Source organism: Marmota flaviventris, chromosome 2 (genome assembly GCF_047511675.1).
Source record: "Marmota flaviventris isolate mMarFla1 chromosome 2, mMarFla1.hap1, whole genome shotgun sequence".
Classification (NCBI taxonomy): Eukaryota; Metazoa; Chordata; class Mammalia; order Rodentia; family Sciuridae; genus Marmota; species Marmota flaviventris.
In genome coordinates, this window is record NC_092499.1 from 27410439 (window position 1) to 27435026 (window position 24588).

The 24588-nt window shown below is 41.8% G+C and overlaps 1 protein-coding gene across 4 annotated transcripts in view; it reads right to left on the reverse strand.

Moving 5' to 3' along the window:
• The window catches only part of Ttll5 (tubulin tyrosine ligase like 5), a 261390-nt gene that overhangs the window by 1115 nt on the left and 235687 nt on the right, over window positions 1-24588 (reverse strand). The gene's annotated exons all lie outside the window — the stretch shown is intronic.

A 24588-nucleotide genomic window follows, 5' to 3' on the forward strand; every position in this document is an offset into this window, starting at 1 on the left:
GACTCAGCCTCCCAAGTAGCTGGGACTACAGGAGCTCACCACTAGGCCCAAAGCCTGGGCAAGACAGTGAGACCCTGTTTCAATCCATCCATAAACAAAGCCCTTGATTCTCAAATATGTTCATCTTTTCTAGAATCTCAGAGTCAGCGTTAGCATTTTGAGCTGCATGGAAAACTGTATGATTCCGTGTGTTTTGAGATTTTCAAAATCTTTCCTCAACATCAGCCTGTCAGATAATGCTGTGTGTTCTACCCCCGTGCCTGCCTCCCCATGTGTCCCCACCACCAACTTTAAGGAAACGGAGATTCCTCCTCAGCATCCCTGCTAGACCCGCTCCGGTCTTTCCCATTCCGACTATCCTTCCCTTGTCTTTAACAGTGTTTGATCACCACGTCCACGTGTCCCTAGGTAACGTTTGGTGGGGTTCTTAGTGGTTTGGGTTTACAGTGCTCCTGTGTCTCTGTCTCTGTGGCCCAGTACGCCCCTGGAGCCCCTGGGCACAGCTCTGGGTTTACAGAGGAGAGGAATGCAAGGTCATCCACCTTGCTTCTTCACCTCTCTAAATGACAGTCCACGCTCTCTGCGACAGGGACTGGGCTTCCCTCACTTTCTCTGCATCCCTTACAGGTAGAGAAAAGGCCCTGCTCAGTTTACAGTTTTTGGTGACTCAAATGAGTTTACATAGAAAGAAAAAATGAGTTTTTCGCATCTCACTGTGTTTAGCTGGCGTTTTCCTGCTAGGAAGGAGGCCGAGCCTCTTTTCAAGTGTCTCCTGGGCATGTGTGTCTCCTCCGTGACATTCGTGTTTCCTCCGTGACATGCCTGGAGTTGCCTTGTTTATTTTCCTGTTAAGTTATTATTGCTTTTTAAAAGCAGCTTTATTGGGAGAATTCACATATCATACAATGTGCTCATCTAAGGTGTACAATTCCACAGCTTCTACTATGTTTAGAGTCGCACCTTTATCACAAGTTCAGAACGTTTTCATTACCCTCCAAAGACACCCCGTATCCCTTAGCCATCACCCCTCTACTTCTCATGCTCCAGACTTAGGAAACCACTAATCGACTTTCTGTCTGTGTAGAATTCGCCTACTCTGGACATCTTAAATAAATGGAATCACACAACATACGGTCATTTGTGACTACCATCTTTCTCTTTCTCATAATAGTTATTTTTGGGGGGGTGGGTACCAGGGATTGAATCCAGGGGCACTTAACCACTGAACCACATCCCCAGCCCTTTCTATTTTTTATTTTGAGACAGGGTCTTGCTAAGTTGCTTAGGGCTTCGCTAAGTTGCTGAGGCTGCTTGGAACTTGTCGTCCTCCATCCTCAGCCTGCACCATGCATGCACCACCATGCCTGGATCACATAATGTTTTAAAGTTCCTCCACACTTTGATACACATTCATACTCTATTCCTTTTTATGGCCGAATAATATTCCATTGTATTTATATGCTACATTTTATATATCCATTCACTAGTTATGGACACTGGGGTTGTTTCTACCTCTTACCTATTATCAATTATGCTGCTATAAATAAACATTATGTTTAAGTTTTTATTTGAACACGTTTTCATTTCTTTTGAGTATAAGTCTAGGAATGAAATTAATTGCTTGGTCATATGGTAGCTCTATGTTTAACTATCTGAAGAAATGCTCAACTTTTCAAAAGTACCATTTTATAGCTCCTATATTTGTTATCATCTCTTTTTGATTCTAGTCATTCTAGTGGGTAAGAGTATATTCTGCTGTGGTTTTGATTTGCATTTCCCTAGTGGCTAACGATATTGAGAACCTTTCCATGTGCTTGTTGGCATTATATCTTCTTTGGATAAATGTCTGTTCAGATCCCTTTACTTATTCAAACAATTTTGTCTTTTTATTATTGAATTGGCAAGGTTCTCTGTATAGTCCACGTTCATACGTACATGACTGTCACATCCATGATTTGTTCTATTTTCCCCCAGTCTGTGTGTTGTTGTTTCACTCCCTTTGAAGCACAGACTGCTGTGTCTTTTTTACCTTGTTGACAATGCTTTTGCTACCACATCTAAGGAACTGCTTATTGACTTGCAGGAGTTCTTTGCTTAATATTTAGACACTGATCTTTTGGTTCTACGTGTTACAAATGTCTTCACCTAATTTTAAAAAATTGTTTTATGATTTATTAATTTGTAAGGAAATTCCTACTCAGACTGCATTTAGATATATACTTTAACAAACAGTCTTTTCAGAAAACAATTTTTTTGTGTGTGTGGGGTACTGGGGATTGAACCTAGGAGGGCTCTACCCTCAAGCTACTTCCTGAGCCCTTTTAACATATTTTTAAAATTTTGAGACTGGGTCTTGTTAAGTTGCCCAGGTTGGCCCTGAACTTGTGATCCTCTTGCCTCCCTCTCTAAGTAGCTGGGATTACAGGTGTGTGCCACTGTGCCTGGCTAGAAAATGATATTTAAAAAAAAGTTTACACTTCTGAACAATCTGGGCATTACAATAAATCTATGATGGTCAATTTAAAAAAAACCCACATTTTAAAAAATATACAATTTCAATTATACACACAGAAAATAGAGAGGTTAATACACTTCCTGTTCCCATCTAGCTGTAAGGGTCCCGGCCTGTTGCCTAGGCTGGCCTCCCACCCTGGTCCTCCGCCTCAGCCTTCTGGGTGGGTGCCCACCACTGCATCAGGCTAACAGTCTACCTTCTGGTTTCCTCTCTCTTTGCGTTGTTTTCTGGAACAGTTTCAAAGCAGATGCAAGATCATTCATTATTAAATATTTCGGAATGTGACCTTAATGGATACAGACTAAATCCATGGTATCTTTGTGGTATCTTAGATGGTCTTAACTCTAATAAAGTCGAATTTATCAATTTTTACCTTTACGGTCTGCACTTTTTGGTGTAATTTTAAGAAATCTTTCTTTATATTGTGGTCATAAAGATTCTGTATTATAATGTCTTCTAAAAGATTTATATTTTTGCTTTTTCATACTTACATCTTTAATCCAACCTGAGATTATATATTCAGTGTAAAGCTCAGATCTAATTTTTTTCCTATACAATTACTAATTGTCCTAACGTTATTCATAGAAAAATATGTCCGTTCTTCCTCTGACTGAAACACCTCTTAGTCTTACATTGCTTCCATTTAGGAATTAGTTTTAGATTTCTCTATTTTATGCCAACACCATACAAGTTATTTTAGCTTGATAATTCTTTTCTGAAAATTTTAAATTTTTTAATAGTTCACTTAGTTATACATAATATACAGTTTTTAACATAATTATACAAGCATGGAATATAATTTGTTCTAATTCAGCCCCCAGTACTTCCCCTTTCCATTCCCTTCCTTCTACTTGATTTTTTATTTATTTATAGTTTAAAATTTTTTCCTACTATCTTTCCTATTCCTATCCACCCTCCTTCCCTTTATTTCCCTTTGTCTAATCCACTGAACTTCTATTCTTCCCCTCCCCATTGGATTGTTGTGTGTTAGCATATGCATATCAAAGAAAACATTTGACCTTTGGTTTTGGGGGATTGGCTTATTTCACTTAGCATGATAGTCTCCTAATAAATCCATTTACTGGCAAAAGTAATAATTTCATCCTTTCTCATGGTTAAGTAATATTCCATTGTATATATATACCACATTTTCTTTATCTATTCCTCTGTTGGAAGGCACCTAGGTTGGTTTCATGGCTTAGCTATTGTGAATTGAGCTGCTATAAATATTGATGTGGCTGTGTCATTGTAGTATGCTGATTTTAAGTCCTTTGGGTATATGCTGAGGAGAGGGATAAGTGGTCAAATGGTGGTTCCATCCCAAGTTTTCTGAGGAATCTCCACACTTTTTACCAGAGTGGTTGCAACCATTTGCAGTCCCACCAGCAATGTATGAGTGTGCCTTTCCCTAACATCCTCGCCAACACTTATTGTTACTTGTATTCTTGATAACTGCCATTCTGATTCTTGTCATTTAGTTAGGGCAAGTCCCACATAGCACCCTACTTCCATCCCCATTCTTTAAGAGTATAAGAGTAATTCTTTTTTTCCTTCCATATAAATTTTAGAATCACTCTGTCAAATTTCAAAAAAAAAAAAAAAAACTTAACACTCCCTGGAATCTATAGATCACTTTTGTTAAGTAGCTACTCTGTTCATTCTGGCAGCTGTATAAACCATGTAAAGTTGAGATCAGTATCTTGACCCTCTATTGTACAACAGCAAGTGAGACCACTTTAACTCTGATCATTCCTCCCCTTGATTTACGTGGAATTATTTGGATGCTTGTACTTTCCTATTCCTCTAATCCATGAGAACATTATCATCATTTTATTGTCCTTATCTTTCCACATTCTTTGCTCATAATTCCTCCTGCATCTCAGACCTTTCCTCTGGTATCACTGTTTTCTGAATGAAACATGCTCTTCAGACTCTGCTTTGGGGATGGCCTACTAGTGACAACTCCTTTGAACCTTATGTGTTGCAAAATGTATCTCATCCTCACTCCTGAAGGGTATTTCTGTTTGAGGTACAGTTCTGGCTGGTAATTACACATTCCGTGGCTTTTCCTTTCTACTTACTATTGCGGAATTAATGGTCAATCAGATTGGCATATTCCTTGGGAATCCCCCTGCTTTCTCTATCTGTTCTGACGTTGTTGTCTTGCGTTCCAGGATGATGTGTCTTTTGTGATTCATTGCAATATGTATTCTTTCACTAGTTCTGGGAAGTTTTTAGCCATTATCTTTTCAAATACTGTCCCTTGCCCATCTTTTCTTTCCAGAACTCTAATTATATAGCTATTAAGCTTTCTCAATTGGTTTTCTGCTTTTTTTCTCCCCTGTGTTCTATTCCAGATAATTTCTTTAATTACATCTTTGAGTTCATTAAATCTCTCTTCAGCTGAGTCTAATTTACAATTAGGTCCACCCACTGATTTTTAAACTATAATAATTATTATATTTTTTAATTCTGAAAGAGTTACTTAGTTCATTTAAAATATGCATGGTCATAATATTAATCTCTTGGTTTTACTCATATTTGTATTACAATTTCTCTAGTACATGATAAAATTTCTCTAGTACATGATAAAATTAATTTTGCATTTTAGTATTTTAGTTTTTTCAAGTTCAATACTGTTATCTGTCGTTTCTGCTGGCTCATGGGTATTATTTCCTTGCTTGTTTTGTGATCTTAAAGTATAACCTCACATTTCTTAGAACTTTACCTGTGCAATTATTTGAGGTTTGGGTTTCAACCCAAACCTCAAATAATTCCCACAGGTAAAGTTATTCCTCTAGATAAAATACGGATTTGATTCTGCTAGATGCCTGGGTCCTTGTCAGCTTAAGACCACCTTAAACTAAATTTTTAGTCTTAAGTTTTCAGGATACCTAGAGAATATGAATTCATACTCCAGGTGAGGGCAGCCTGTGGTTACAGATTATCAGAGGAGGTTCCCCTAATCCCCTTCTCCACAGGCACCAAAGTCAAGATGGGCTATTTTCTTTCAGTGCCTGAAGGAGTAAAATGGAGTGAAAAGGAGGCTTCATTCTATCCTAGCTGTTTCAAATTCTCCCCCCACCCCTCTTTCCCAAGGATTGTACCCAGGGGCACTTAACCACTGAGATCCCCAGCCCTTTGTATGTTTCCTTTTGAGACAGGGTCTTGCTAAATTGTTTAGGGCCTCACTAAATTGCTGAGACTCGCTTTGAATTCATAATCCTCCTGCCTCAGCCTCCCAGGTCGCTGGGATCACAGGCCTGGCCCTGGTTGACTTTTATATGAAGACTGCAGCCCAGCCTTTGAGGGCCCATCCTTATATGATGGGTCTCCTATGACTCCACACATTGGGGTTTGTTTGTTGTCCCTAACACCTGTGGTAATTCTGATCCAGAGCCACTTCAATCCACTCTCTTGCCTGATAATCCAGTGATGGGACTTATTAGAGGAAAAAAGAAATACAGACAATTTCACATACTGCCTTTCTCCCACTTTTGTTAAGTAGCTACTCATGGCCTTTAAGGTCATGATGGTAGACTTGCGCACGTGCTCGCTCTCTCTCTCCTTTCTCTCTCTCTCCCTCTCTCGTCTCTCTCTCTCTCTCTCTTTCTCTCGGTAGGTCTTCAATACCAGCCACTAAAGTTCCCCATTTTCTTCATTTTTTGCCTTCAAGTCCTAGCCTGGAAATTAATTGATTGATTTTTTTCTTTCTTTTTTGGTCAGCTGTGTATGAATATAACTGTCCTTGATAAGCTGAGTTATGTTTATAAATAAATGGAGTTGCATCTTATTATCTTAGTTCTAAAGTCAATAAGCAACACAAACAAAATATATTCTGAGTCACCCTTAAACACCTCACAGCACCTATGAAATGCCTATACCAGTTTGGCCATTTCAGAGTCCTGTGAACCCCGTTTTCCTCTAGCCTGCTGCTGTTCTCTGGACACCTGGCTTGTTTTAGGGCCACAGTGAATGAACATAGTTTTAGACACTGTGATCGACATTCTCCAAGGTGAACTGCACTCAGGATCACCTCAACATGGAAACCTGTGCAGAATGCGCAGGTTCACACTTTACGCTCAGCAAGGAGAACAAACGCCCTGAGAGGAAAGGCAAAGACTCTTCAAAATGATCAAAATCGTCGTTTTTTCCAAGTTTGGAGGGACCATGGGAGAGATTTTGTCTTGCCTGTGGTAGCGGGGACTGAACTCAGGGGCACTCGACCACTGCGCCCCATCCTCAGCCCTGTTTTGTATTTTATTTAGAGACAGGGTCTCACTGGGTGGCTTAGCACCTCGCCCATGCCTAAGCCTGGCTTTGAACTTGCAATCCTTGTGTCTCTGGGGTTACAGGCATGTGCCACCGCACTCGGCTTTTATCCCTCCTTTTAAGTGAATAATAAATAAAATTAAAAATTTAATTTTAGATGGGCATGGTGGCCCATGCTTGTAATCCCAGCGCCCTGGGAGGTTAAGGCAGGAGGTTAAGGCAGGAGGATGGCATGTTCAACCCCCCCCCCCCCAGGGAACTTAGGGAGACCCTGTCTCAAAATAAAAAATATAAAGGGCTAGGGAGGCAGCTCAGTGGTAGAGCACTTGCCTTGTATGCACAAGGCTCTGGGTTTAATCCTAATATTGCATAAACAAAATAACTTGATTTTTAAAGTTACCTAAATGCAAAGACTTGTTTTGTTTCTCAAAATTGTCTCTACAGCTTTCCCACAGAAGGCCCGGGCAGTCTCTTCTGGTTTGATGAGAAAGGAAGTGAATGAAGCAATTTATTTATATCCTGAGTGACATTAGTAGAAAGGGACAGCTGGGGAGTGAGGGCCAACCTGCTGGCCCCTCACCTTCCTGGGCACCGCTCCAGTATGTAGGAATGAACAGGGCAGGCGCAGGAGAATCAGATCCATTTCACGAAACCCTGCCCGGGTGACACAAAGGCGCCGGGCACAGCTGCAAGGGGTTTGCTCAGAGCAAAGGCAGCCCCTGGGTGACACTGAAATGCAGCTTTGGGGCAGGGAGCTGCTGACCACAGCAGCACCGCAGAGCACAGCGCGTGTGTCCTTCCAGAGACCCCTTCAGATTGCTAACGAACACGTGTGGTTCACGACGCGATGTCAAAACCAACAAGATCAAGTGTCCAGCTATGGGGGAGGATTCGCTTTCTATTTTGCAAATGAGTTTTGATCATTTTAATAAAATGCAACTTTAAGGAATTCTACTATCGTCGTTTTTATACAATAAGCCTAATTCTTCTAAGAAAAATGCATATAACTTATTTCAGAAAATATATTTATTTAACTCTTACAAACACAAAAAACCTACATTTCCCTTTTCTGGTTCAGTTTCTTATTATAACAAAGCAGTGGATGGGCGTGATAAAATTACATACTGGAACACAGAGAGGTCAACTTTTTAAAAAACATTTTTTCCCATGCTGGAGATTAAACTCAAGGCCCCATGAATGCTACGCAAGTACTCTGCCACTGAACTACACCCCCTGCCTTTTAAAAATTTTTGTTTTGAGACAGGGTACCCAGGGTGGCTTTGAACTTGCCATTTTCTTGCCTCAGCCTCCCAAACACAATTGCACCCAGCTGAAACATGTTTTCTTTTTGTAACTATATTCAGATAGGGACTATCCTAAGGGCAGAGCAGACCATTTAAGATGTTTGACAGCTGTTTTGCATGAGGAAATTTAATAACTACACTTGATGAAAATTTAAAAATTGCAAGGCTGATCTAGATCAAAGTTCTCATTCTGTGATCTAACTACCATGGTAGTTTTGAAGCACAATCTACCTATCTATTATATTTGGTCAATATGTAATATCTAGATTTACCAAAAAATGACTCAATCATTCCAAGGAAATGACTTATGAGAACTTCTTTACTTTCTTAAGAAGATTAGTTTGCAGAGAGCTCTGGTAATGGAGAGTAGCACAGTAAACAATGAATGCAAGGGGCTTTAATCTAATTTCTGCCTTTCCCTTGTCTCACCTTGGGGCTTTAATACTACTAATGATCACTGTTTCCCGCTGTCTGTAGAAAATCTTTGGGGTTTTAGAATGGAGTCTTACACAGTTTTGAGTTCTAAAGAACAGACTGACATTGGTAGGGATTTTATCTGTTCCAGAACAATAACTTCTACTCAGAGAAATGTTCAGCCTGGTCTTCCCAGAGGAGATGCAGCACTGGTAGGTTACAGGGTGCTGGCTGCCAGTTCTATGGATCAAAAGAGCAAACCTTCAACTATGAGGAAGAGCAGGAGTAAGGAAGGAACTCGGACTGGGGTGGTGGCTCAGCGGTAGAGCGCTTGCCTAGCATGTGTGAGGCACTGGGTTGGATTCTCAGCACCACATGTAAATAAATAAAATCAAGTCCATTGATAACTAAAAATATATTTAAAAAAGATAGACTACTTAAAAGAAAAAAAGAAGGGACTCTAGACAGTGGCTTTGAAACTTTTTTTGGACTGTATAGTAAAAAAATACGTCACTGAACAAATGCATTCATATCTTTATGACTCAAATAGAATTCTCACACTACTTTATTATACACGGATCCTGGTGGTTTTCTTTCTACTCCATTCTGTTCCACTGGGGAGGTGGGGCAGTTGGTGACTCTGCCCCCTCCTGTGCTAGTAAATGTTTAAGGGCTTTAGATGGTAAAACAAAAGTCCCAACTCTGTGTTGTTGGCTGATTTCCACCCCAACTGAGCTCAAAGAACTAACGTGAAGCTTCTGAAGGCATAGCTGGGAAGGGACAAGTACCGCCACCTCTCTGGAGCCTACATGTGACTCATTAAATTCATTTGATGGCTCACTAGTAGGTCGGGTCCCAGGTTTAAGACCTACCATTCTACCCTGCATTCTACCATTTCCTACTATTCCAGAGGGAGTGAGAGGGGCCAGTACACACTGTAGGCAGGCAGGGCGTGGCTGGAGGAAGCAGGTCTCTGGGGAAAAGCCCTCAGGACTACACTTATCGGGGCTCCTTCCTCCCTCCCTGCATCTATGAGCAGAGCAGCTTTCCTCTGCCACACCTTTCTGCCACGAAGTTCCTGCCTTAGAGCCTCTGACCATGGACTTAAACCTCTGAAACTGTGAGCCAAAAATAAAACCTTCCTTCTCTAAATTGTTCTTCGCAGGTATTTGTCACAGTGAGGAAAAGCTGACCAACACAGGGGCCACTCTGGTCTCTACTAGACCGAGTTGCTAGTGCTAGTTGGCATTTGGTAGAAAATTAATTTTGGAACTATTTTTTCAAGAGAACCACAGAAAGGAATATGTAAGTCTCAGGTGAAAAAAAAAAAAAAAAGGGAAGTAAGAAATATTCCTCATGTAATTGTTGTGGTGAATAACTAACAATTATGTAAAAATTATAGCACCTGGGTATAGCAGGTGCTCAATAAATAGAGATTACCATCAAGATCATTTGATTTTTTTTTTCAAACTGTAGTAAAAAAAGGAGAAATAGAAAACTCAAATTACTGTATGAGACAATATAGCATGAGTTTAAATCATTGAGGAGTTTACATCACTAATTGAGGAATTTATAACATTTCTTCTAGGACTCTTAAAATTCCTATTTGTGTTGTTTAAAAGTGATCCATGAGTGAATTTTTTAAAAGGCCAAACAATACCCCAGGGCATTCTTTTAGCCTTGACTCTGGTCTCCACCACAGACTCTGCCTGGTATTAGGGTTTGAGTACGTATGTGTACGCATCCTTTGCAGGGCAGTCTATGCAGACATATGCATATATATATCTCAATGCATCTCAAAAATCATCCCTTATTCACAGAAACATCTACTTCACAAGAACTCTTTAGGTAGCCCATAGAAATGCCCAAACCCTAAGACACCTGCTTGGTGGTCTGGTGAGACCCTCCCCTCCTCTCTCTCTCTGGTTCCACAGCTGTTTTTGTAGTAAAGGTTTAGCAGTTTAGTGGGAAAGAAAATACTCTCGAGAGGAAGAGAAGAGGAGAGGGGGTTGTCTCTAAGGGGAATTGGAACCACACGCCCGCTTTGTTCCACAGTTTTAGTGGGGGGTTCCACAGCTTTTTGTAAGAAAAACTGAAATGGACCCTAGAATCAGCCTGTCATCTTGTTATTGCAACTAGGAGATAACAGGAAATGACTTCTTCCTCTCTTAAAATGAAGGCTCACCTACAACAGTTCCTCTAGCAGGAGTTAATTTATTGAAGCGTATTATTTGGAGATGTAGTGGTCTGAAAAGCAAAGGTAAGATTTTCCCCTGATATTAGCATCACTTAGGAAACACAAAAGAGCCCCGTTGGTGAAAGAAGTTTGACTTTGGCTGAGATCTGACAGCTGGGCCACATAGATGCTGATGGTTAGACAAACATTAGACAATCAAACGGACAATGTTACTAATTTTAGAGGCTACCGTGATTGGGAACCCAGTGTACTTACTGGGGAATCAGATGTCAGCTCGCTATCTCCACAAAGCAGATGTCCTCTGGATTCTTTGAACTAAAGCTTGGGGTTCAGCCATCACCAGTCTCTTGTCAAGTTCTTCCTATAAGTTCTCAAAGGCTTCTGAATATGTCTGCTATTTTATATTTATCATCCAAGCTAATCCACACAGCCCTTCATCATTTTTCTTACTCTTCCCTGGTTTCCTAAGCTGTCTCGTCTCTGGGGATCACGGCGTGCTGCACGCCCACCTCCCACCCGTTCCCATCTATCCCCCTTTATGTCCACGAGCCACGAGAATGATCAGTTTCTCAATCTCTTCTGACCTGTGTTCCAACAGCTGAGAAGATTCTCTTCAGTTTTACTTTCTGTAGTTTGTTTTATGAAAGCTATAAATTTCTTTGCACTCTCCATACATAAAATTATATTAGAGTTTGACTCCACTTTCTAAAACTTATGATACCCCTCCTCTTTCCCGTCTCTCCCGTGTGGTATGCACACCCCTGGCTGAAAATCACTGTATTACACTAAGACTTAAGGATTCAGTGGACCATTTCTCTTCAGCCTGGTCCATAAAATGCTCTTGTTCACTCTCAAAAAACCTCAACCTAAATGGTACGATAGTCTACAGATGAACCCAGCCAGGGTAGCCATGTATTTGGTGACGTTGAATCTACTTGATTGTATTAAAATTTCCAAACTGTTAATCTCTTTTATTTTTTGGTAGGGGAGCACCAGGGATTGAACTCAAGGTCACTCAACCACTGAGCCACATCCCCAGCCCTATTTTGTATTTTATTTAGAGACAGGTATTCACTGAGATGCTTAGCTCCTCATTTTTGTGGAAGCTGGCTTTGCACTTGTGATACTCCTGTCTCAGCCTCCCCAGCCACTAGAATTACAGGCATAGACCACTGTGCCCAGCTATGCTTTATTTTTGATTTTTTAAAAAACATGGCCATTGTGAGAGTATTCTATAGGACGGCCTCCGGTGATTCTTAACTCCTGGTATTCACACCCCTTGAATGTGTACTGGACTTTTCTTCTAAGAAAGAGAACCCAGAAAAAGTTTTGGGATGTTACTTCCAGAATTAAGTTATAAAAAGATTATGGTTTTGGCCTTGGCCTTGCCTCATGGCCTGCTTGCCCAGGGGAGACCAGCTACCATGTCACAAGGCAGCTGTATTAGTTTGCTAGGGCTGCTATAACAAAATAGCACATCCTGAGTAGCTTAAATAACATAAGTTCATTTTCTCTTAGGTTCTGGGCTAGAAGTCCAAGATCAAGGTGTTTCCCAGTTAGTCTTTGTCCTTGGCTTCTAGATAGCGACTTGCTCATTGTGTCCTTATGTGTTTTTTTTCTTTGTGTACCCACATTCCTGGTGTTTCTGTGTGTCCAAATTTCATTTTCTCATAAGAAGTCAGTTTGGATGACGACCCAGCCTAACAGTGGAATTTTAACTTAATCACCTCTTCAAAGGTGCATCTCTGAATACAATCACATTCTGAATATTGAGGACTGCAGCTTTGACATACAAATTTTGTGAGGACACAAATTCAGCCCATAAAAGCAGACTTTGGAGAGACCCAAATGGAAAGGGGCTTGCTAACCACCATGCCAGTGATCATACAAGCAGACGCCCACTTCACCCTTCAGAGGAGATCACACTCCCAGCTGACAGCAGGACTGCAACTTCGAGAGACCTTGGCCAGAGGTTCCCAGCTAATTAGGAAGCCTGACCACAGAAACTGTGAGACAATAAATGTTGACAGAACCAAAATTTTGGGGTAAAATTTTTTATGCAGCAATTGATAACTAATATAACCAATAACCTCACCTATCAACAACTACAACTGTGGAATTAACTGGAATTAACTGCATGAAGATGTGTCTACTTGAACTTTTTCATTAACTGGGGTTAAAGTCAAATATGTCTTTATTTCAAACCTTGATACAAATGAAATCAGTGTACTTTTCTGCCAAAAGTAACTGAGTCTTTAATGACTGAAGATTAAGACTGCTGTAGGTGTCACTTGATAGTAAAAAGGGCCAACAAGAACACTGTCACATGCAATACCTCATCTAGCTTTCACAGTGATCCATGAAAACAACACTACAACTACTTTAATTCATGTGTAAGCAAAGCATATAACATATAATAGGTCTTAAAAATTATTTCCAAATGAAAGTATTTCCATTTTACAAGGACAAACCTGAATCTAGAGAGGTCAGCTAAGGTGTGAGATTGCACAGCTGCTAAGTAGCAGGTGGGGGAGGAGAATCCAAATCCAGGAAGCTTTCTGCTCCACATCTCCCCTTAGGTATTAGCTGTCTGCATCACTCTTCCTTAAAGTTATGGGTAAAAACATGTAAGAACATAATACAAGTGTTTTGTTAACTGACATTTTTACTTTTTTCCAATGTGGGCTGTGCTGGGACGAACAAGAAGTAGACAGAAGCAAATAACTACATTCTTTTTTTTTTTTTTCAAACTTTTATTTGTTCTTTTCAGTCATACATGACAGTAGAGTGTATTCTGACATATCATACATACATTCTTGTGGTTGTACATGATGTGGAGTTTCACTGGTCACGTATTCATATATGAACACAGGAAAGTTACGTCGGATTTGTTCTACTGTCTTTCTCATTCCCATCCCCCGTCCCTTTCCCCATTCCTCCCTGTCCAATCTGGTGAACTTTCACACAACGGACCGGGCCCCATTGTGAGTTAGCATCTGCATATCAGAGAGAACATTCAGCCTTGGTTTATTGGGATTGACTTATTTCACTTAGCATGATAGTATCCAGTTTCATCCATTTGCGGGCAAATGTCATAATTTCATTCTTCTTTATGGCTGAGTGATAGTCCACTGTGTATATGTACCACATTTTCTTTATCCATTCATCTGTTGAAGGGCATCTAGGTTGGTTCCCTAGTTAGCTATTGTGAGCTGAGCTGCTATAAACATTGATCTGACTGCGTCACTGTAGTACGCTGATCTATGTCTTTGGGTATACACTAGGAGTGGGATAACTGGGTCAAATAGTGGTTCTATTCCCAGTTGTCTGAGGAATCTCCATTACTGCTTTCCAGAGTGGTTTCACCCATTTGCAGTCCCACCAGCAGGGTATTCGTGAACCTTTCCCCCACATCCTCACTAACATTTATTGTTACTTGTATTCTTGGTAATTGTCATTCTGACTGGAGTAAGATGAGATATTTTTCATACATTTGTTGATCATTCATATTTCTTCTTCTGTGAAGTGTCTGTTCAGTTCCTTTGCCCATTTATTGATTGGGTTATTTGGTTTTTTTGGTGTTAAGTTTTCTGAGATTTTTATATATTCTGGAGATTAGTGCTCCATCTGAGGTGCAGGTGGCAAAGATTTTCTCCTATTCTGTAGGCTCTCTCTCTTTTCATATTCTTGACTGTTTTCTTTGCTATGAAGAGGATTTTAAGTTTGACACAATCCCATTTATTGATTCTTCATTTGATTTTTTGCGCTTTAGGAGTCTTGTTGAGGAGTTTGGTTCCTAAACTGACATGATGAAAATTCAGGCACAGGGTCCCTGGTCTAATGCCTAGGTCCTTGAACCACTCTGAGTTTTGTGCAGGGTGAGAGACAGGATTCTAATTTCATTTTACTACATATGGATTTCCAGTTTTCCTAGCACCATTTGTGCAAGCAACTACATTCTAAAAATATTCAGAAATATGGGCACACATATTCTAGCTTGCTACTGAGTTCATTCTAGAATATTTGTACCTAACTCTCCTAGTGGATGTAATGCTCTTAGCTGATTAAAGACTTTTATGTACTTTAATAAGACTCATATACCTAGTCATATATGAGTGAAGTAGCACAGTCTCTTAATACCAAGGGAATGTGATTGCAAAAGTAAGCAGAGTTTCTGTTTCCTTTTAGAAGTCCAAGGGACAAAAAGAAGTATAGAAGCAGTTATTAAAACACTCACAGGGGTTGGGGTTGTGGCTCAGAGGTAGAGTGCTCGCCTAGCATGCCTGAGGCACTGAGCTTGATCCTCAGCACCACATAAAAATAAAATAAAGATACTGTGTTCACCTAAAGCTAAAAAATAAATATTAAAAAAACTCACAGTAATTTACAGGGAATGAACACTGTTTAGATGATCTTAATACTAACCAGAGACTTATGTGATAAATGTTAAATATTATAATATCAATAAAATTTATCTTTTATCCTACATTCACTTACCCAAAATCTACTAAATGTCCAGTGCTGGGAAAAGCATCGATGATGCAGAGGTGAATACCGTAATTCCTCATCTCTTTATAAATTTATATTGCAGGTAGAGGCCAGCAAGTCAAAATCAAATAAATCAAATAAAATATTCTATTCCAGAGGCAGGGTCAGGGTGCTTCAGGAGTGATGGTAAGAGACAGGATTTCTAGAAAGCAACTATCTTGTGCAACAGTAGGGAAGCTGGAGACAGCATGGCGGACCATCTAGAATGACTGGGATTTAAAGGTATGGCTGGGGAAGATGCGAAGACAAAGGGCAGACCACGAGGGCTTTGGTAACCCCAGTAGGAGTTTGCACTTTCAACAGAGGCTTGAAGACTGTTCAGTAGGGAAGCATCACAATCTCGTTTGTTTGTTTTTGGTACTGGGGAATGAACTCAGGGGCACTCAGCCACTGAGCCACATGCCCAGCCCTTTTTTTTGTATTTTATTTAGAGAAAGGGTCTCACTAAGTTGCTTAGTGAGCCTCAGCCCATTGCTGAGGCTGGTTTTGAACTCGTGATCCTCCTGTCTCAGCCTCCCAGGCCGCTGGGATTACAGGTGTGCAGCACCACACCTGGCCCAATTGTTTTTAAAGATCACTTTAAAAGCTGCAAGGAGGGGAACAGTGGGCTAAGACTGAGGGTGAAGAGATCAGTACGGAAAGCTTTTGTAGTAATTCAACAAAAAGTGATTATGCACTAAGGCACTGGGTAAAAAAAAGAGACTGGACCTGACATTTCAGAGTTATTAAAGGGGAAAGTATAATTATTGATAACCATCGGAGGTATTGGGGAGGGGAGGAGCTAGAAAGACTCAGGTTTCTGGCTTCTAGGGAGAGGTCACAGGAGGAGGGGGCTGAGGGGATGACAAGTTCAATTTGGGACGTCGTGCTTGAGAGGCCTGTGTGACCAGGAGATGCCTAGAGGTGGCTGGGATGGAGAGCCAAAGAGAAGCACGGGCCAGAGAAGGGCTGCTGTGTCCGTGTCTAGGAGTGTGGTGCCCCCAGAATTGGGCAGTGAATAACCTGCCTGGCTGGAGGTTCAGGGTGAGACTGTCCTCCATACAGGAGGTCAACTGGAAAGAAGGGAGAGGACCAAGGACAGGATCCTAGAGAATAATGAAAATTCCCAAGTAAGCAAAGGATGAGAAACACAGAAAGGGTGGCACAGGGTAAGCAGCATTTCTCAGAGGACTTGACTGTGGAGGCCTGTCGGTTATGAATGCACTTCGGGAAACATGGCTCTAACATAGCCGAGGACCCTGCGCCCACAGAGCTTTGGTGACCGACCTCAGGGCACACAAACAATAGCCTAGTTGAGATGAGAACCAGTTTTTCTGATTTTAAATTGGGTCCTCTTCATCACCCTGCTGGTATGCGACTTACTCTTTGTTCTAAACCCTTCACGGAGAGGGCAGAGCCTAACAGTGATACCACTGATCCACAGAAATTCTGACTTCCGGGATGTAGAGATTCCCTCCTTTGGTAGCAATGACAAGATGATCTCTCTGTGAGCCGTCAGCTGCTCTGTGGCCATGAAATAAACTGGGATGGTGGGGAGGGGGCAGGAGGAGGAGCTCCTGGGATGCTTTAGGATGCTTAAAAGAAAAATGGATTAATGCCGAGGATAATTCCTGAACAGACGTGAAACCGAATACTTCATATCACGATACTGCCCTCACTCTGGAAGGGAAATGAAATAGCAGGATTAGCCTGCGCTTCATCTGACCGTGCTTTGTTCCTTTCAGAACTCCCATGACCAGGGCACATTCCGCTTCCTGCTCCTCCCTTCCTACAGCAACTAGGGGAGAGCCCTGGGCGGGGAAGAGGCTTCCCTTCCTTCCACCCCTCACCAGGCACGGCCCTCCCTTTACCCCAGGACAGGCGGGTGCCCTGTCCAGGGCCATCAGGAAGTGGTATTTACAAATGTCATTTAGAATGCTGATATCGATCTGGGGGGAGGGAGAAATTACAGTTTAATTACAGTGCTCTCATACAGACCAAAAACTGACTCATAATATTTTTTCTTCTCTTCATAAAAGCCAGGTTTTGTGAGATGGATGAATTTTTAAGTAAAACCCTAACATCTTGATCAGGTAATAACAAGTAGAGCAGAAACACACACAGAGTCCACACCCTGTACATTACACGCGTGCGCATGTATATTTATATATTTTCCCATTCATCCAAAGGTGCTGGAGCTATGATCTAATAACCCAAGTGTCAGTGCATAAACTCTTCTATGAGTGACAAAAAGGACTGAAGTTTGGTTTAGCTAAGAAACGCTGTGTCCCTAATGATACTGGCAGCAAGGCCAGGATTTCAGAGGGAGCTAGGGAGCAGTCACCTCCTTTTCGGGACCAGGCTTGATTGGAAAGGGTTAGCCCAGACACGACCTCTGGTGCTCCCTGGAAATGAACACCAAGAGCATCCTGGCCAGCCAGGGGCTGGGTCATTTCAGGTATCTCTAAGAGTCACCTTTCAAAGCCCAAACCACTTGTTCATTCATATCACAATCAGGCAAGGGACTGTGTCAAAGGAGGGTTGCCCAGGAGCTGCAGAATTAAAGGGATTAACAAAGGGAGAGGAGCAACGGGTGGCAGTGCCTGCCTCATCTGCAGCTGCTCTTGTGGATTTGGAGCACGAGGTGAAGCTTAAGGGCCTGAAACTATAGTCAAGGTCCTCCTTGCCCTGTGCAACAGAAAGACTCTGGAGCCTGACACCTTTAGGTCGGGCCTAGGGACAGCTGCCAGCCTCCAAGTGCACCACCTTCCTTGGAAGCATGAAATGCGAAGGGCAACCTTGGGACTCAGGTCTCTCCGCCTAAGATCTTATAGCACTCGTACTGCTCAGGAGCTGGTCAGATGCCTGTTGAATTTATTAGCCTTTTAAGATTGAGATACATTTTACATCTAAATAAAATCCACCATGTAAAGCCTACAATTTGCCAGGCGCAGTGGCGCATGCCTGTAATCCCAGTGGCTTCTGAGGCTGAGCCAGGAGGATCGCGAGTTCAAAGCCAGCCTCAGCAAAGTGAGGCGCTAAGCAACTCAGTGAGACCCTGTCTCTAGATAAAATACAAAACAGGGCTGGGATGTGGCTCAGAGGTCGAGTACCCCGGAGTTCAGTCCCCAGCACCCCCGTCCCCCAAAAGCCTACAGTTTGGTGACCTGGGTTGTGTAAATCACCACGATCTAATTCTTAACCATTATTTTCATTATTCCAGAAAGAAACCCCACTTCCCATTTCTTTCCCTAATCCCAGTCTGGGACATTCACTAATCTACTTTCCGTTTTTATGGATTTTCCTATTCTGGATATTTTACACAGACATCATGTGGCCTTTTGTGACGAGCTTTACGTGCATGGCATAACACTTTCAAGGTCCACCCATGCTGTAGCCTGTGTCAGCACTTGACTCTTTTTTTGTAGCTGAATACTATTTCACTGTCTGTATATACATTTTGTTTGTCCATCATCTGGTAGACATTAGGTTGTTTCCACATTCTGGCTGTTACGAGGAATGCTGCTATGTATATTCATACACCCACATATACGTGGACATATGTTTTCATTTTTCTTAAATATATACGTAGAAGCTGTATTGCTGGGTCATATGAAATCTGTATGTTTAATTGAGGAACTGCCCAACTTTTTTTTTCAAAGCAGCTATATCTTTTTACACTGCTACCATCAATGTATGAACATTCCAATTGCTCGACATCCTTACCAACTCTTATTATCACCTATCTTTTGATTACAGCCATTTTAGTGGGTATGAAGTGGTATCTCATTGTGCTTTTGATTTGCATTTTCCCAATGGCACATGTTGTCTTTATTTTTTGTACTGTGATACAGCTACATCCCTAGGCCCTTTAAAAAAATTTTATTTTGCAACAGGGTCTTGGTTAAGTTGCCAAGACTGGCCTCAAACTTGTGATTCTCCTGCCTCAGCCACCTAGCCGCTAGGATTACAGATATGTGCTGCCAAGCACCTGGCATCTTTTTAGGTACCAAGTGGCCATTTATCTATCTTCTTTGCACCAACATCTATTGAAATCCTTTGTTCATTTAAGAAATTGGGTTACTTGTCTTTTGATTGTTGAGCTGTAGGAGTCTGGATTATATTCCGGATACAAGTCCCTTGCAATATATATGATTTGCAATGATTTCTCTCTTATTCTACAGACTGTCTTGAAGCACACAATGCAAAAATTCTGATGAGTTCCAATCTCTCTGGTTGTGTTGTTGCATGTGCTTTATGGTGTCATATCTTAGAAAGTGCTGCTTAGTCCAAAGACATGTTGATTTACTCGTAGGTATGTGTCTAGGAATTTTATGGTTTCAATCCTTCAGGTCTTTTATCAATTTTGGGTTAACTTTTGTGTATGGTGTAAGGTAGGGGTCAAACTTCATCCTTTTGCATGTAGATAACCAATGTCCCAGTGCCATTTGTTGAAGAAACCGTTCTCTCTACACTGTATTGTCTTGGCACCCTTGTTGAAAATCAATGTCCACAGATGTATGAGTTTATTTCTGGACACTTTATTCTACCTATCTAGTCTATGTCACACTGTCTTGATTACTGGGGCTTTTGTGTTCACTATTAGTTTTTAATGCTGTTTAAAACTCTGGCTCAGTACTGCTCAGTCGACTGCTATTTTGGATCATCCATGCTGTTCCAGGTCTCAGTGCTATTCTTTTTGGAGAACCTCCACAAAAACCTGAGTACAAGGAAGCTTTTCATTAAATGAAACAAGAGTCATTAAGAATCTCTCTCAGTCTTTTCTTTTTTCCTTTGGCCGAACTAGGGATTGAACCCAGGGGGTGCTCTACCACACGGCTATATTCCCAGCTATTTTCTTAGTTTTTGAGACAGGGTAATTTGTTAAGACTGGCCTCAAACTTGGCGATTCTCCTGCCTCAGCCTCCTGGATAGCTGATATAGGTGTACGCCACTGTACCTGGCCTTCTGTTTTTAAAACAGTTGTACTGTGAACAAAATCCTGAGATAAAACTTGGAGGGAGAATTTCATATGGTTAAAAATATTATGCTTGGGCTGGGGATGTGGCTCAAGCGGTAGTGTGCTCGCCTGGCATGCGTGCGGCCCGGGTTCGATTCAGCACCACATACAAAGATGTTGTGTCCGCCGAAAACAAAACAAAACAATATTAAAAAAAAATTCTCTCTCTCTTTAAAAAAAAATTATGTTTATGTCTATGTAATTTAAGAGTCCACATAATCATTATTCTGTTGCAGGATAATCAAGAGCAAGTAGTAAATAACTTATGTAAATAGATGTGGTGTGTCATAATTTTATGCAGTACCTAGAACAAACATCATTTTCATTAACATGCTTAGTTTGTTTTCCCCTCTAGGGCTCATTTTTTTCCATCTTCCTCATTTACAGTGGCCATGCTAACTCTTCTAGGAAGATGAGGATTCTCAAGTGTTTCTGAAATCTCCACATAATAGCGAACCCCCAAAACCCTGTATGCTAGGAGCTGGGGCTGGAGCAAACTAGGGTCAGGACATGGAGTTGGTCTCTGTAGCAGTAATGAAGCTGGTGGCAGAGGCGCTGCCAGAGCCATGCACTCTATCCGCAGGGGAGGAGACGCTGGAAAGAAAACATGCTGAGACAGAACCAGAGAGGCCTTCCAACAAGCCTTCTCCCCTTCTTGCTCAAGAAAAGAGCCCGCAGAGGCAGTGTGCCCAGCGAGAAGACCACCTCCCTGGTCCTCCCTGTTGCTAGGGAGAAGCAGGCAGGGGAGCCGTGCTGGCCAATGACATTATGTTTGTCAGAACTGCTAGGCTCCCAAGAAGCTTTTTAAAAGGAGGACAGATTGAGCTGGCATCTGTCTTTTGCCCGTCCCCTCTTCCTCCCTGGAACATGGACACAGTGCCAGTAAAAACACTACCATCTTATGACCAAAAACCTGAAAGCTGATGCTTTAGGGTTAGTAGAGCAGAAAGACAGGAGCCGGCCCGGGCGGAGATGCCTCTGAAGAGCCGCACCAGCCCTGGACTTCCTGTCTCCAGCTTCTGGACATGTGAGAAAAACAAGCCCCTGACTACAGACTGCCTTGGAGTGGTGGGGTGTCTGCTGCCTGCCTCCAAGGAATGCTCTCCTAACTCACCCAGGGGTGTTCCCAAGCCCTCCTGCTTTTGCTTTGCCTTCCCCTCCCCCTCTGCCGCCCCCCCCCCCCCTTCTGGGAGGCCTCCCTTCCTTGCTTCATCCACATCCAAGTTCCTTCGGCCAATCACAACTGCTGGCCCTAAAGAGGCGGCTCAGGAAGTGTGGGGAAGACTACCACCCCCATCGGGGCACTGAGGCAAAGGCCCACCTTGTGCTGTAGCCTCCCTTTTCCAGGTCTGGCTCCATTCAAATGAGGGAAAGTTATATGACTGGATTACAAGGCCAGCCTAACCAGCCACAGCCTCACACCGCCAGGACTCCCTGGGGAGGACAGGAGATAAGGACCAGACACGGTGGGGAGGCGGAGGCTGCCGCCTGACCAGCAGCTACTTAGCTCCATTAGGAAAGGAAACTGATAAAACAGAATCACCTCCGCTGGCCCAGAGTCTGGACATTAAGAGGCAGTTTATCAGAATCTGGAATAAAGCTGCCTGCATTAGAATTTTAGCTCCACCACCGACTGTGTGGCTTGGACAAATTACTTAACTTCTCTCAGCCTCAATCTTCTCTGATGCAAAATTGAGATAATAAAAACAATAAAATCCCCCATTTTTGTAGGGTGAAAGCATCGCACACTCAATCTGCAATCTTTTTATCTATTTATTGCTGTGTTGGGGATGCTAAGTGAGTGCTCCGTCACTGAGCGACATCTCCAGCCCAATAATCTATAATCTTCTTTAAAAATTCTGGCAAAATACACATAATGTAAAATTTACCATCTTGACCATTTTAAATGTAGTTTAGTGGTATTAAGCGTATTGACAATGCCGCGCACCACCCCATCACCCCTCTCTGGAATTCTTTGCTTTCAAAACCCAGCCACCCTTTAAGCACCAGCTCTCCACCTCCCTCTCCCCTACCCCCATCGCCACCACCCTGCTCTTAGTCTCTGGGCTGTGACTGCTGGAGCTGTGTAACAGGTTAGTGGAATCACATGGGGTCTATCTTTTGGTGCGGGACTCATTTCACTTTAGTTTAACGTCTTAAAGGTTCATTCATGCTGTCGCATGTGTCAGAACCTCTTTCCTGTATAGGCCCAGAGATACTCTACTGCACAGGGACACCTTCACTGCTGACTGCTGGCTTCTATGAGTAGTGCTGCCAGGAACACAGGTGTATAATATCGGTTGTGCCCCTGCTTTCAGTTCTTCTGGATATACACCCACAAGTGGAACTGTGGAATCCTATGCTAATTCTACCTTTTTTTTTTTTTTTTGTACAGAAGAATGAACCCAGGGGCACTTAATCATTATGCCATATCCCCAGACCTTTTTATTTTGAGATGGGTTGTTTTTCTGCTCTTAAGGTAATCTATAACCTTTATTAGTTTGTTTTGGTACTGGGGTGATCTACCACAGAGCTACATACCCTTTTTATTTTATTTTTTAGACAGTCTTGCTAAGTTGCTTAGGATCTCCCTAAATTACTGAGGCTGGCCTTGAACTTATGATCCTCCTGCCTCTGCCCCCCAAGTTGCTAGGATTATAGGCATGTGCACGGCACCTGGCAGAGGGAATCCATACCTTTATATCAGTTCTGCAATATTGATATTTTCATGATTATTGTATAGATGAGAAAAACTGAAGCTCATAGAGGTTAACTAATTGATACACTGTTGCCAATTGGGAAGCAACAAAGGCCACACAGGCGGGTCTAACTATAGAGTTATGTCCTTTCCATCCTGCATTCTTCTTACAGAACTTAGGTATTATTACTGACAATGGCTGTATGGCCCTGAACGTGAAGTTAGAGTAAGCATAATAGGTAAGGGTGAAATAAGAGGTAAGGGTTGAGAGAACATCAGTTTTGTTTCTGAGAATAGCATAAAAATATATCCATGATGACAAATTTTACACTGTACTCAACACTAGCTAGGATCTCTAATAATAGAATGTGGTATTCAATTTTAAGTAGTATACAATTTAAGAGACATCTAAAGAATTGGAAAGTTCACAAGGATTTAAAAAAAAAACAGTTCAGTGTGTTCTAAAGCAAAAGCTCCTTTATGTGATAAAATTGAAGAGTTCCAATTGGTATAGAGAAAAACAAGTGAAGAATAGTCTTTCAAATAAACTGAACCTCATTTTAACCCCTAATAGTGAGATCCTTGAATGTGATCTAAAACAGAAGACCTTCATGCTGGAATGTGCATTGTTAACAGGTTTCCAGTAAGGTTACAAATGCATATCAGAGGTTGTTACCTAAAGAGTAGGCACCAGTCTCTCATTCTTTTATAGTAAATGGTTTTACAACACTGTAAGAAACAGGATAGAAAAATTAAGTAATTTATAGGGAAAGTTATTCTGATTTTGAAGATTTTTTAAATAAAATAATGATAAAAGATGATAAAATAAAATGAAATGTTAAACTTCATGGTATAAATTCTAAGTCTCAAGGGATTTAAAAAACATGGCAAGATACATGTAATTATTTGAGTAAAGATTATTGGAGGAGATTAATTTAACTGGACTCTTATGACAGAAAGGATTTGCATATGTAGACAAGCATTCCAAATGCTAACACAATAAACAAAGGCAGAAATTTCATCCTACCATTTAGCTATATCTCTAGCCCTCAGTCAGAATTTCTTAAGCCCCTGCTATGGACTGGGCTCTGTGCTGGGGTTTCAAACACACCTCGACTTCCAGGGAATGACACAGTCAGGCAACCCCCGAAGACCCCAGAATGTCAGGAATGCCATGAAAGAGGTGCTCTCAGAGTTCTGATGGAGCAGAGTCAAAACCATCTAATTAGGTCAGGGCTGGAGTAGGATAGGGCTGGACAGGAGAGAAGGAGTTAAGGACAATCAGAATCAGCATGTTGGGGAGTGAGAGGTGCCCAGACCCTGGAACTTTCACCTACTTAACGGAGCAGAGAACAGCAGGCTATACAACAGGGTGAGAATGCTACTTAGTTTCCAGATGCTAGCTGTCACATGCTTCCCAAAGCATATAGATACATCTTCAAACAGCAAGGTGACATATAAGGTATCTGGGCCCTGCCCCAAAAGACAACCAGTTCTTGTCAAGCAACCCACTGAGAGAAGTCATATTTAATATTGTCTAAGGCACACAATTCATCGTCCTCTAAGTGATTGTTATCTTACCTGTGGATTGTATGGCCTGCAAAGAGATTTAGACTGCACTGGTTTTCCCCCTTTACAAAC